The sequence below is a fragment of the Helicoverpa zea genome, chromosome 4, assembly GCF_022581195.2.
Source record: "Helicoverpa zea isolate HzStark_Cry1AcR chromosome 4, ilHelZeax1.1, whole genome shotgun sequence".
NCBI lineage: Eukaryota > Metazoa > Arthropoda > Insecta > Lepidoptera > Noctuidae > Helicoverpa > Helicoverpa zea.
Genome location: NC_061455.1, coordinates 4,526,460 through 4,539,429, shown reverse-complemented (window position 1 = coordinate 4,539,429; position 12,970 = coordinate 4,526,460). Strand labels below are relative to the sequence as shown.

The 12,970-nt window shown below is 36.0% G+C and overlaps 1 protein-coding gene across 4 annotated transcripts in view; it reads right to left on the bottom strand.

Moving 5' to 3' along the window:
• The window catches only part of LOC124629571 (cadherin-86C), a 94,860-nt gene that overhangs the window by 15,763 nt on the left and 66,127 nt on the right, over positions 1-12,970 (bottom strand). The gene's annotated exons all lie outside the window — the stretch shown is intronic.

Below are 12,970 nucleotides of genomic sequence, written 5' to 3'. Positions count from 1 at the left end.
TATCACCTATCTACATACCAAATTTAAACCAAATCGGTCCAGCCGTTTTTGCGTGAAAGAATAACAAACATACATCCATACATTCTCACAAACTTTCACAATTATAATATTATAGTTCGGCCATTCAGAGAATGCGTTCCTGACACGTCGCGATTGAACTGACGACGTAACTTTGCAATGGCGTTGCAGTACGATAAAAATATTTTTGCTGGTTGTTTACCGTTTTAACAATTGAGGAGCATAAAAACAACATTATTATATCAATAATCAATGAATGTTATTACGTCGTCAGTTCAATCGCGTCGTGTCAGGAACGCATTCTCTGAATGGCCGAACTATAGTAGGATGTATAACGAACAATTAGACACGGCGTAGGTATATTTTCATGAATGATGAACGAGAGTTACATAGGACTGTTTGGTGTGGCTTAAGATTCATTTCCTTACGGGTCCTGTGAGAGGACTTTCCTGATTACTCATTGTCTTTTAGAACCAAAATCACATACATACATATCCGTTGTTGCAAAGAACTGAATAAAATTGACAATCGCTAAAGAAAAGTTTTATGTGTAAAAAGATGTAATGTTATAAGAACTGGCTCTCCAACATTATTTAATTAACTCTCCAATTTTAGTATTAACTGAAGTTAATGCTATTAGCTGCGGTGATGCTTGTTTGTAGTCTTTAATTATTAGGAATGCTGAAGAAAAATATTTACGACTGGATTTTCCCATGGGAGTTTTTGCAACTGTTAATGTTATTGAAACCTTGATCAAGGGGAATCAATAAAGAGGCTTTAGTACTAAAAATAGAAAAATAGTTCGATTAGTTTTTCTTAGTCTAGTTTTTCAGTCCTTGTCCCAGTTTTTTTTTGTAAACTTACGAAGTAAATATTCAATACGAAATATATTTTTTTGTAAAAAGAACTAATCTAGTAAATTTTACTGTACTCGGAAAGCAAGAAACACAATGACAAAGTTTCCGTAGTCGACCCCAACACTAAGTTAAATCAGAACCAACTCGACGAACAGCTACAAGTTCGGAAACGAGGTTTCGCTGCGACCCATTTCATTATCTAGACATAACTCAGTAAATCATAATTCGAATAGCTGAAATCAAAAGTTAGGTCCGTGTATCTACTCGTACGATTATGTCGGGAGCGAGCAAAGCGGGCATTAAATTATAAATTGGCCGTATCTCCGTGATATTCTCGGGATCAGCTCCGACCGCAGACCTAGCAAGCCTTGCGAAAGGGAAATTCGAGTTATGAAATCATACCACTGCGCCGCTTCTGTGTGCCGACCAGGAAGTAGCCGCTCTTTATGGCTCGCCCGTAATAACTCCGTTAGGGATGCTATCAACTCAATTTTATTTTAATTTCATACGCAACCTGCGTCTCTAATCTCGGATCAGCATTGTGCGATAAAATAACCATAATTAAGCGCACACCATAACTCACTAGTTTATTACAAATCTATAATATTATTTGCTCGATGTTATTTATTATTTACGCTAGCTAAAATTTATTGTGTTTCGTTACAGAAAGTTATCACTTCCAATAGGTTAATAGATACAGTTATTTCTTTAAGTAGCCCAAAGCATTACGAAACTGTTGTTGGTTTTCTCGTATTCCTTGAACAGTGGCATAACTATTTTAAAACAAAATCCAGCCGGCGAACTAGAATAAACCTATTCTCGTGTTGTCTGTTTGTGTGTTATCTACTGCGCTGCAGTTGTGTAAGTAACACCAACTACGAACAAGTTCACTGGCACGTTAACATGGAACATGTCTAACTTCGCAACTTTCGGATAAACATTTTGCGAAGAAAATATCGCAGACGGAAATTGACACGACGATACCGATATGTATCGTATTTCTATTTAGACGATTATTTTCAAGATTTTACGTTTGTTTTGTTTGAAGGGCGTCTCACTGTAGGATGTATACGGTCGGTATGCGAGGGCTATTAATATCGGCCAAACGTCTGAGAGGCAATTATTCAGCAGTAAAAGTTATTGCTTGTCGGTAGGGAGGCTAGTGTTTTAGAGGTGAATCTCGCAAGACGAATGTGGACGTAAAGGCTCCGGGAGTTTGATTTAGCGCAAGCAAGGTTTAGTGTGGTCTGCGTCACATCGGTGTTTCCTCGTGGCGCCGCGACCAAGGTGAAATATTTGTCTGACGCGAACGCTCGCCGCCTGCGACACTAAATCTTGTCGCGTGCTCAACCCGGACTGTGAACTACACTACATCTAGCCCTAGATATCGACAACATTTTGATACCACACCTAAATGTTGTAACTTATTCAATAAAAACAACAATTTCCTCCATAACTGTAAACACTTGAGCGATACTTAATTATTACTTTCCGAACAATAATGACAAAGTCTATTGAAATATACGCCATCTCCCGACGCCAATTAAAGTCATTTCGGGCAGACAGAGAGCTATTACTGCCTTTCGATCATTCGGGAAAGCGCAGGAACGCAATTAAGGTATCATTATCTCTGAGTCCATGCGAACCGAGAATTTAGCTTTAAATCATCTGACAGTCCGTTTATCCTTGACATTAATATGAGCTTTATGGTATGGTAATGTGTATTCTCGAGGATACAGCCTTGTTCTCTCAGGTAGATTCGAACATTTTGGTGTAAACCTCAAAGCAGGTAACTTGGCTTGTAACTACAATCTATTTATAGCCACAACATTCCCATAAAAAGTTATAGGCGTGAACTGCACCACAAATGGTAACGAGTACTGCGATCGTAGTAGAATATCATTTGTCATTATTATTTATGAGAGCTTTCGTTTTGAAGTGGGAAGTAGCGGTCGGTCGGTCCTGGGGCTTTAGTCCCTAACAGCGGGAGATATGCGGCAAAAATGGAAGGCGCACGATGTCGTCCGAGCGAGCGACGCGACCGGCCGCGCGACCGAGCGACCCCGGCGCAGCGCGTAATAGAGCGTTGTTCCCTTTTGGTCACGGCTCCCCATTACCATAACACTGAGTGTGTGAGGAGCGGACGTGAGCCTCTCGCCGACAGATAGCCTCGCGGTCTCGTGCTTATTATAAATTCTAATATACAATCTCGTAACAACGTAACATTATGCGCTGGCGATCGATTTGTTAAGATACCGGGTCATGGTTCCCAGCCTCCAGCTATCCCGTCTATAAACTTTTATTGCTAATTTACCCGTTTTAGTATCACCCCTCAACGCGTATTAGTTCGATTGTGTGTACTCAGTAAAATAAAACAAGCGAAATGTTCATAGTGTAAAAGATACCGAGGGATCAATTTACTAAACTGAAATCGTAGGAAGTCAAGCGAGTTTTGTGATGGGATTAAACCACCTAATCCTATATTGGGAGGTGTTAACTAAATCCGAGATTAACATAATTGTGATCTCATGAGGTTTTTCTGCTGCGTAAGAGTTCACTTTAAGTAGTTTATTTTTATTTGTATTGGGTTACAAGTTTATATTAGGTAATAGAATGAGTTTGGCCTCGGCATCTACGGACGCGTGGGTAGTAATATTATTGATTTTTCTTTCACAGCAATAACGTACTGAAACAAATTGCCTGTCCATGTCGCTAATGAGGCGCTGGGTTATTTTATGAAATAGACATTTTGCACAAACACAAGCAGACGATCATTGGAGATTGTTAGTAAAATATATCGATTCGTATTCTCGATCATTTCATGAAGATATCGACCGAGATAAGGTCAGTTAATATAGAGTAACAGTAACAGCAAATGGACTAGCTGTAGCCAACTTGGAGGAACTTATTAAACTTTATTAATGTCGTGCAGTTAATCATGACCATTTAAGGGGGTATCGTGGCGCGGTAAATCTGGACAAAAACGTAATTTTATAGCGAGAATCACGCGAACTGACCTCTGGTGACCCCATTAACTGTGTAGTGGCTAAGTTGGCCCGTGCTTACAGAATAACACTATAACATTGTTAGTTCATAATAAAAAAAATAACTTCACCAACATAACTCTTTGAAGCTATTAAAGTGTGTTTCCGTGAGCAACTGTAGTAATTTGAATACAGAATTATAAAGTTTATTACAAACATTTACCTTTCAGGGCCAGATTTAATTAATATTTTTTACCCTTATTTTAAAATGAGTGTCTGAAAAGTATAAATGAGCAAAATTGAAGCTTATTCCGAATTTAATTAAACACAATGTTAGGGCTGAAGACCACAAGGATTTATTTGTTTAAAACAAAACGGACCTCTATAAACTGTGATGGATAAGCTAAAAGACTAACTTTTGTTAACCCGGACCATTCATTTCTGCCAAAAGTGATTTGTTCCCCATTACATTGGCAGACAAAGCCAATTTATTTGAAAATTTAATGAACAATATAAACAAGGAAATCCTTTGAACATTTAACAGATAATAATCTCAAACATAACTGATATAACCGTGTTATTCTTTATTACGTAAGTTTTTACAGCTTTAGAAGTAACGAAACGCAGTATCATAAAACTTCATTATCAGATGCAAATAAACAAATTGTTGAGTAACTTACGAAGCTGTAATAAATGCTCCACATATAATTATAATTGATTAATGACTTATTCAATTACATTTTTATTTCGTATCAAGGTATTTGTATTTGTCACGATTGATAACATAACATGGTCATAAATTATCTAATCTCGAAAGTAAGCAGTAGTAAAATAGTTAAATGTTTCTTTATATCTTTTTATGACATCAAGAATTGTGAAAAAGTAGCAATTTAATCGGTTTTCCGTTTCAAGCAATTTCAATTTAACGGATCAATTCAATTTATAATTTTATCGTACGGATTGTCAACCTACTTTAACGGTCTTGAAATATCAAATGCTTTCAACTTTTAAAATAAATTCCTATTTAAGCCTCATTTTCAATTCTAAAGCTTTGCGATTTTTGATGGAAAAATAAAACTTTTGAGACCTAGACAGACATCCTCAATATCATTTTCATGAATGACTAAAGCCTATTTTCACCGAGAACATGTCCAAATATCCGACTTCTGAAAACAACTGTTTACTTTGAAAATTAAAAGCCAAAAATTCACAGTGGGTAAACATGTTTCAAAAGAGGACGGTTATGTTGTCAGTGAACACGGGCCTAAGACTAACTACCTAACCTATAAATAAATAGGTACGTACATATCTACCATCGTGACGACACGCCAAAAAGAAACCTAGCGAACCAAACCCTAGCTTGTATGAAGTAGCTTTTGTAATGTTACACAAGTCTACAACTATCGACTATCCCAGTGCTGATAAATTCGCACTAAGCCCTACTTTCTCTGGTCACGTCTCCTAACATGCCGTAACAAATCACCGACCATTATTTCTTCATTATAGCTCATTTCACTTTTATTGAATCGCGTTTCAAACTATATGTTTTAATTAGAAGGATAGAATGTTCTGGAATTGAATTGATTGCTTTATCGGACGATGCAGTTGGTTGTAATTTATTTTGCAAGCTTTTCAATAAGTTTTACATGTAAGTAATTGTAATAAATTAGTAGATGGTTTACCTGCAGGATATTTATAATTATAGAACGACTGTGTGTACATACATAATAAAAATCGGAATATTTCTTTATTTAATCCAGATAAGAGCGGCGTTGTGTAGCGGTAGAAATAGATACGATAGTAGAATTACAGCGGACAAACTCCTACGCAAATACCTCAAAACAACTGAACTTAACATGAAAGACCCATAGAATAATATAGGTACATAGTTCAGACGTTTTTGTCATGTTATTCAAAAATATGTTGGGGTATTATGTAATTTTAAAAAAATACCCTTACTTAGTTATAGCATGTACAGCTGTGTACATAATATAATTAGATGTTTTATTTATCGCTTTATAAAATACTCCTAAAGACCCGATACACATTCAATTATTTCTAAACTATCTGGTACCGTAAATGAGCGATCGTGTTTTGTTTTTAATCAAGTGAACCGATGTTCAGTTCTTCAGAGATTGTTGCTTCGAATACTTTAATGAAAACTAGTGTTTTCTCATTTAGCATTCACTTTGAAGAAGTTTCCTTTGACCAGCTTTTAAAGACCTGTCCTCTTGAAGGAGTCTAAAAGGCTTGTAGATTGGTGTACGGTTCTTTAAGTTCTGGTTTACCTTATTTATGTCATATTGCTCAATCGTTCGAGAGACCATCTCGCTTACACAATGTGAGCATTTTTGCTCAACACTGCCCACTCGACCATTGTTTAACGTACATAGTAATGTGAAACAATGATGTACTATACTTTAATGTATGTAGTCGTGTTTGTAGTTTTGGTTATCGATTGTGTATCAATTTCTTTTGTTTGTTTAAGCAATTTAATTTTAATTTGTGGTAATTTATTCTGTTTTGTATTTGGGTATTATATTTAGGCATTATTTTGATTCAAGATTTTTTCTCAAACTTGAATTAAAAAGTATAGGTGTATAGTTAATTTTTCTATTAGGTACACTGGATAACATAAATAATTAATTTGCAGGTACGTTAAAACCACACAAACCAACACCAGAAACCTAATTAAAACAACAGTTACACTACAAGAACTAAAACTAATTTCACTTAGCCACTTTAATCGGTCAAATAATCTCTTTTACAAGTTAAATTCCGATACGTGTCGCAGATAAATGGGACTTTCGTTTCGTCCGCAATGTTGGTGAGTTACGTGCCTATTATGTGCTTACGGTATACCGCTGATTGTTGTTTACCTGACGAGGTATCAACTACCTGAGAACTATTTGTTACACACCGTTACACAAAACACCAAAAAAAACCTAATTGTGACACTGTCATTGACTTCTTTTCACGCCGCACCGATAATGATGTGTATTCCAATTTAATTATATCAATTAATACAATATAATGTGAGGAAATTAATACAATATAATATAATGTGTACAGTAAAAACCAGCAAGGAAAGATTTTTTTATCTGCCCCCATAAGTCAAATGAGCTATTAACAGACACAGAAGAGCAGAAACCAGTAAAAAGAAACATTACAAAAGTCATTTGGTAACGTGAGGCACGATGTTGATATACTAATTGTAACAAAACTTTTTACAGCCGTTTTGAAATTGCCTAAATGATGCTGGCTGGAGAAGAAAAAATAACGTTCCACATTCAAATTTCAAACGTTCGACGCACGAAATAAATCAAAGAGACTAATTAAGAATTATCGAGGTGGCAATACAGATTATAATAATAGAGGCTTTTAACACCCCTACGCGTGGGAATGAAGACCGAATGAACGAATGAACGTTATTCATCGTCGAGACAGTTATGGCTTCAGTTGATTACATAAGGCCTTAAAAGTTTCTACAAAATGAATTCAAATGACATAAAGCTGTTAAAATTTAAATTATGACTGCGCCGTAGTGTCGTATCACTTTAAACCGAATTTAATGAACTATCGTCGCAGACAGATTTGGTCAAAAGTTGTGGTTGGAGAAATAAAAGGTGCTTTAGAATGAATGAAGAGATTGTGAGCGAATTCGTGAGCATTCCATCGCGTTATAATTAAGGCTATCGTTAAAAAAGGAATTTTAACTGTCACTTTTAAACTTGTAATTGAATGGAATTCTTTTTATTTGAGAAAATTTATGGAATTAAAGTCAACCAGTATCAAGTAATGCTTAGATATGTGAAGCCAATAAAATCGGTGACTGAACTTATAAAACATGATACCGATACCCTTAAAGGTATCCTCTAATCTAAATAAAAGCCTGCTTCATTCGTTGCGGTTAAGAATGTAATAGTATCGAAGAACTGGCACATTTATGGTTTACCCGCAAATACCGTAGTAGCCAATTTAAATACGCTACGATTTACCGTATCACCGGGAGTAGATACTTTTTACTCAAACCAACAATCTCGGAGCTAAAAAAAAGAACAAAACAGGCATATCTCTTCGTATAACTAGTCCCATTTAATTCAATTTTTACGCCCCATTCAATTACAATGTGGAACAATTTTTTCACCAAATATAGTTATTGAAAGTGGAACGCGTTAGAAAACTTTTTATTGCCAACGGAATTGAAGTCGTGATCTTTGGTATCATGATACGAAGAATTTCTTATATTATTACGATCGTTAAATGCCCCACATCTGGTCCATCGTTAAATGCTTTTATTAGCCGTTGGGCCTTATTGGATCGTGTTTTAAAAGTAACAATGTAAATAAACAGTTGAACATCACCTTAATGAATCCATAAAAATAAACAACGGGAAGAAACAACTTTTTCAATGTAAATGGGTGACTTGAATATTTTATTGCTTGCATAATTTAGTTTTACCAGTCATCTTGAAATGTGTATCTGCTTTGATTAAACGAAAACGTGAAACAAAGTCAGCTTCTTCTTTGAACCAAAGGAGTATTTGCATTTCGGGGAACATGATATGACCTTTTCCGTCAACGGAGATGGGAATACTTTTATTACAACAATAGTCACAAAAAATGACATGAAAGACGAATACCAGACTGGGTCTAATGATATGGTCTATCTCTCATCACAAAGGCACATTGTGAGGGTTTCCGGCATGTAACACAAGACGTCTAATTTAACTTGACACATGAGATCGGCGCCACGCGCAAAGGAATCTGTCAAACAAATGTCAAATCCAGAACTTTTAGCTTTAGTTCCATATTTTACCACCGGTCATGTTATATTGGGTACTGGTAGAATTATAAAAGATTTTAATAACAGCCAGCAGGCAATGTCGCCTTACAATAAGCTGGTGCCGGATGTTCAATCATACTTATTACCATAATATAATTCCATCACTGTCGGGAATTTCACGATTCAATTTCTAGTTTTTTTTTTCTTGGGTGTCATCTTTGACGTAAAGGCTTTGGAAGCCTTTACGTTTATTGGATAGTAAAAGCTTTTAGTTTTTTTTTTGTTGTTTCACATCGTGTGAAAGTATTTTTATCAGGGAGCTGTCCAGTCAATCCTGAATTAATTACAAGACGCTTTAATTTAATATTTTTTGAGATATCAAGGCAAGCATAAACAGTTCTAAGATATAGGAACTGCAAAAAAACGATTGTTGAATATAATACCTACATTTAAATTAAAGTACATTGTGGATTTTATCTTAAGTAGTTTTTACACCATTGATATTTTTTGTGATGTCTTCTGTTGAAAGGAACTAATCCGATCTTTTTAAACTTTGGGATAAGTGGCCCTTCGAGCTAGTGCTCATTGATCCGAAATAATCCTTTAATTGCCACTTCGAGACCCGGAGCATACAATGGAAGGGAGACCTCACAATACCAGACGAAATGGTGGATAAGTATGACAAAAAGTGATATTGAATTCATCATTCTTTATTTAGTTGGTTAACCAACTTTTTGATGCTTCTATCTTTGCTGAGGTTCAATTTATTTTATTTTCTTACGACTTTATTTGAGAAATATTTTCACACCATATTAGGCCTCTTCCACGTAAATAAAAGCACACATTACTCCCACATAACATTACGAAATACCAGAGCAGGTAAGCTAAACACGAATCTACGAGAATAGTTAACGAGCGTTCGAGTCGGATCGTTACGTCCAAGTCATGTGTATTATTATGCCTAAGAAGGAATGCGCGGCCGAACCCGGGTCGCCCCACTAGTATGCAGTAGCCGACGTGAGCTATCTCCGTACATACGTTGACCTTAGGGCAACAATTACATCGGCCCATTTTACATGATTTCTGTACTGTATTTGTATTGCTGTGTTCGTTATTTTATATTAAAGTCGAGTATTTTGTAATTGCACTTGTGGTCAAGTAATGATTTGTATTGAGGACAAGATTTTCTTTATAAGATGAAGTACTTCTTCTCTGTATGGTGATTTGTATTCAGTAGCCGATGATTTTAATAAAGGTATACAGGTACATTGAATGAAGGTTGAACAAACATTTGATAACACTCAAGCGAATTAAAAACTTAAGACGAACTTAACCTAAAAATTATGAAGCGCATCACAAATAACTATTACGAAACTAAAACGACAAAGCAACTGAATGTGCTGACTAATAATGAATATCGAAAACTAAATTCAAAAGAGATTCTTCTTATTTTACTAAATCAGCGTTCCTTTGTATCGCCGAATGCTATTAACAGTATCGAGATTGTAAGATTAGCCTGGTTATCGATAGGAATCTTTTGACCCTTGATCCGCTAATAATCGTGTAGCCAACGTATTTGGTGGGGCATTATTGTACCTTTTTAGTATCGACACCGTCACACGACAACTAAAGCGGCACTTGCCTGACTCGATGACTTTGCAACTCCTTTGTACGACCAAGTGTAAACGAGATGTCTTTATTCGATAGTAATAGGCTTCGAGATCACTGTTATTCAGTAAATGGAGATACATTCTTTTCGTACGAAGTTTATAGGGGTCACAAACCTTGGTACAAATCTCTTAATACTCTATAGTGTAATAGAGGTGGAGCAAATGTAGTTACGGCCATAAGCTTCGCGAACGAACATAAAACACATTCGTTCTCGAGGAAGCGAGGAAGTACCTATACAGGGGTCGTAAACACTGGTACAAATCTCTGCGAATAGACTGAGAAGCAGGGATGAAGTTTATGTATCTACAGAAGGTTTATGGGGGAAAGAAAAGGAAGAATTGATAGATAAACCATGTGTTTATTGATTTGAAAGTAAGCTTTGAAGTAAGAAAGATACGTATATAATACGGTTCACCGACCTTGGTAAGGGAAGTAACAAAGCTATGTGAAACAAAAGTGTCATATAAAAACGAGGAATAGCCAAACAAACAATTTCAATCCATTCGCTTCGGTGACAGCAGCTATGCATTTCAAAGACCTGAATATGAATTTAAGTTCGAAGTTACAACACAAACGACTTGCTTGGCTCGATCCTGGGCCTCGTTACAGGCACTTCCACAAACAAAGCTTCACATCATGAAGCACTTGTGTGGCTGCAATAAATACTTATTTGCGATACCGTGAGCTTGTCATCGTAAGGTACAATCAATGGACAAGAGGCGAGCCGGTCGGTCACTCCGCCCGGGGCATTGTTCCCATACAACTTATATTTGCTTTAGTACTAAACCCATCGCTACGTTAAATGCCACCCATACGATTGTAAATTGCTGTTATTGAATATGACTAGCATACTTTGTCTGCAATAAACTCAATAAAACTTTATAGTGTGTATGAGAAAGTCGTAGCTTTTTAACTTGATATCGCGAACTAGTTCCGCTGTACCATAATGTTCATTGTTACTATGCGTGATAGTTTTTTGTTTATTTTTACTAGACGTGATAATCGGTGCCATCAAAGACGACGTTGATGTATGATAGAAACTCATTATTTTAACGGCTTTAGGGGTTTGTTTGACCTTAACACGAGGTACAGCAATAGCTTATATCCTAGGAAGTTGTCAAGAACCAAAAGTATCCAGCAGAGCCTCATTCATCTATCAATTGGTCGCATTAGAGGCAACGAGCCAGTGAAATGTTTATGAAGTTGCAATGGGCTCATTTATTATAGGACGCACGCATGCTCTCGGCACTCGACGTGTTTTAAAATTATAATTTATGGCTTATTTGAGTGTCGAAAGAGTTGATTGTGTGGGCGGTATCGGTTATAGACGTTGTACGTACATCTTGTGCGTATCGGTGTAAATGTCGTCGGCCGTATTGTTCGTAACGGTGTAATGCACGCTAAGCTGCAATCAACTCGGATTTATAGCTCCGGCGGTATGTGTGAATTATCATTATGTTTCACATTAATATTACATTATGTCCTAACAACAATGCTTTTGGCACTAATGGCAAACTACTTATTTATAAGGCGTAATCGTACACTTCTTGATCTCAATTTGAGCAACTTTTTCGTTAATTTTTTTGGCCACCAAAAAGGTCAATGACTCATTGATAGAAAATGATAGGAGGGGTTCTATGTAGTCGAAGTTTTGCCAAAGCGTATCCATGTCACATAAGTGTGCAACGACATTCTTGCTCTTAGAGTGGAACATAGCAATCATAGTTTGTAGCAGAAATAATTTCGAAAATAACACCCTTATTAAGCTCATTACTATATAGTACGTAAGCCATAGGAAATACGGTGAATATCTTGTAGAAGACCATTTCCCTAAACTTTATATAAAAATATGTAAAGTAAATTGCATAGATTAGTATCTAAAGTGTATCTGAACGATGTGTGTGAGTTGAAGCGAATAACTTGCGCACGCGTCGGTCGGTACTTAGTTTAGGCAGGATACCATCAGTAGATGAAGCGATATGTTTAGTCTCGCCTCTCTATCTTTTCTTAGTTTTGGTCTTAGAAACATGATTTAAAAAAACACAGGAATAAGAATAAAATTTTAGAGGTTTTTATATCTTTTATGCAATTGCTCATAAGATTATGAAATACTTACATATTTAACGTAGGCGTTAAAGCTTTTAAAGTTTAAAATCGAGTCTATTTCCACATACACACATTAATATATCTTACATTGGAATAAGTGAGGAAGTAAAAGCAATAAATCATGATTACGATCCTACAAAATAATTACTATAATAAGGCCTTCAAAATTGGTCGCGCCACTATTTCAACTTGTTACGTATCTCCGACCTTTGACACCAAACCGAAGTAAGGTATTTTTTTATTAGTATCAATGTTATTATTGCAATCTATTGTTGTCAGAAATGATGTATTGGCTCTTTTTATACGACGTGTCTATTTTAGATAATCAGCCAGTCACGAAATAACATAAAGTTGTCTTGTTATAGCAGTTTATTTACTCGACGAATAAAAAATGAAGAAATTTTATTTTATCGTCTTCATGAGCACTTCTTCTAGTTCAAAGGCTGCTTTATGTATCGTTCATGAAGGTTCGTAAGCATTGAAACCTCTGAGGTCGTCCAAGGTGTATTACCAAATATAGTGACGTTTACGATACGTCGATAGTATCGC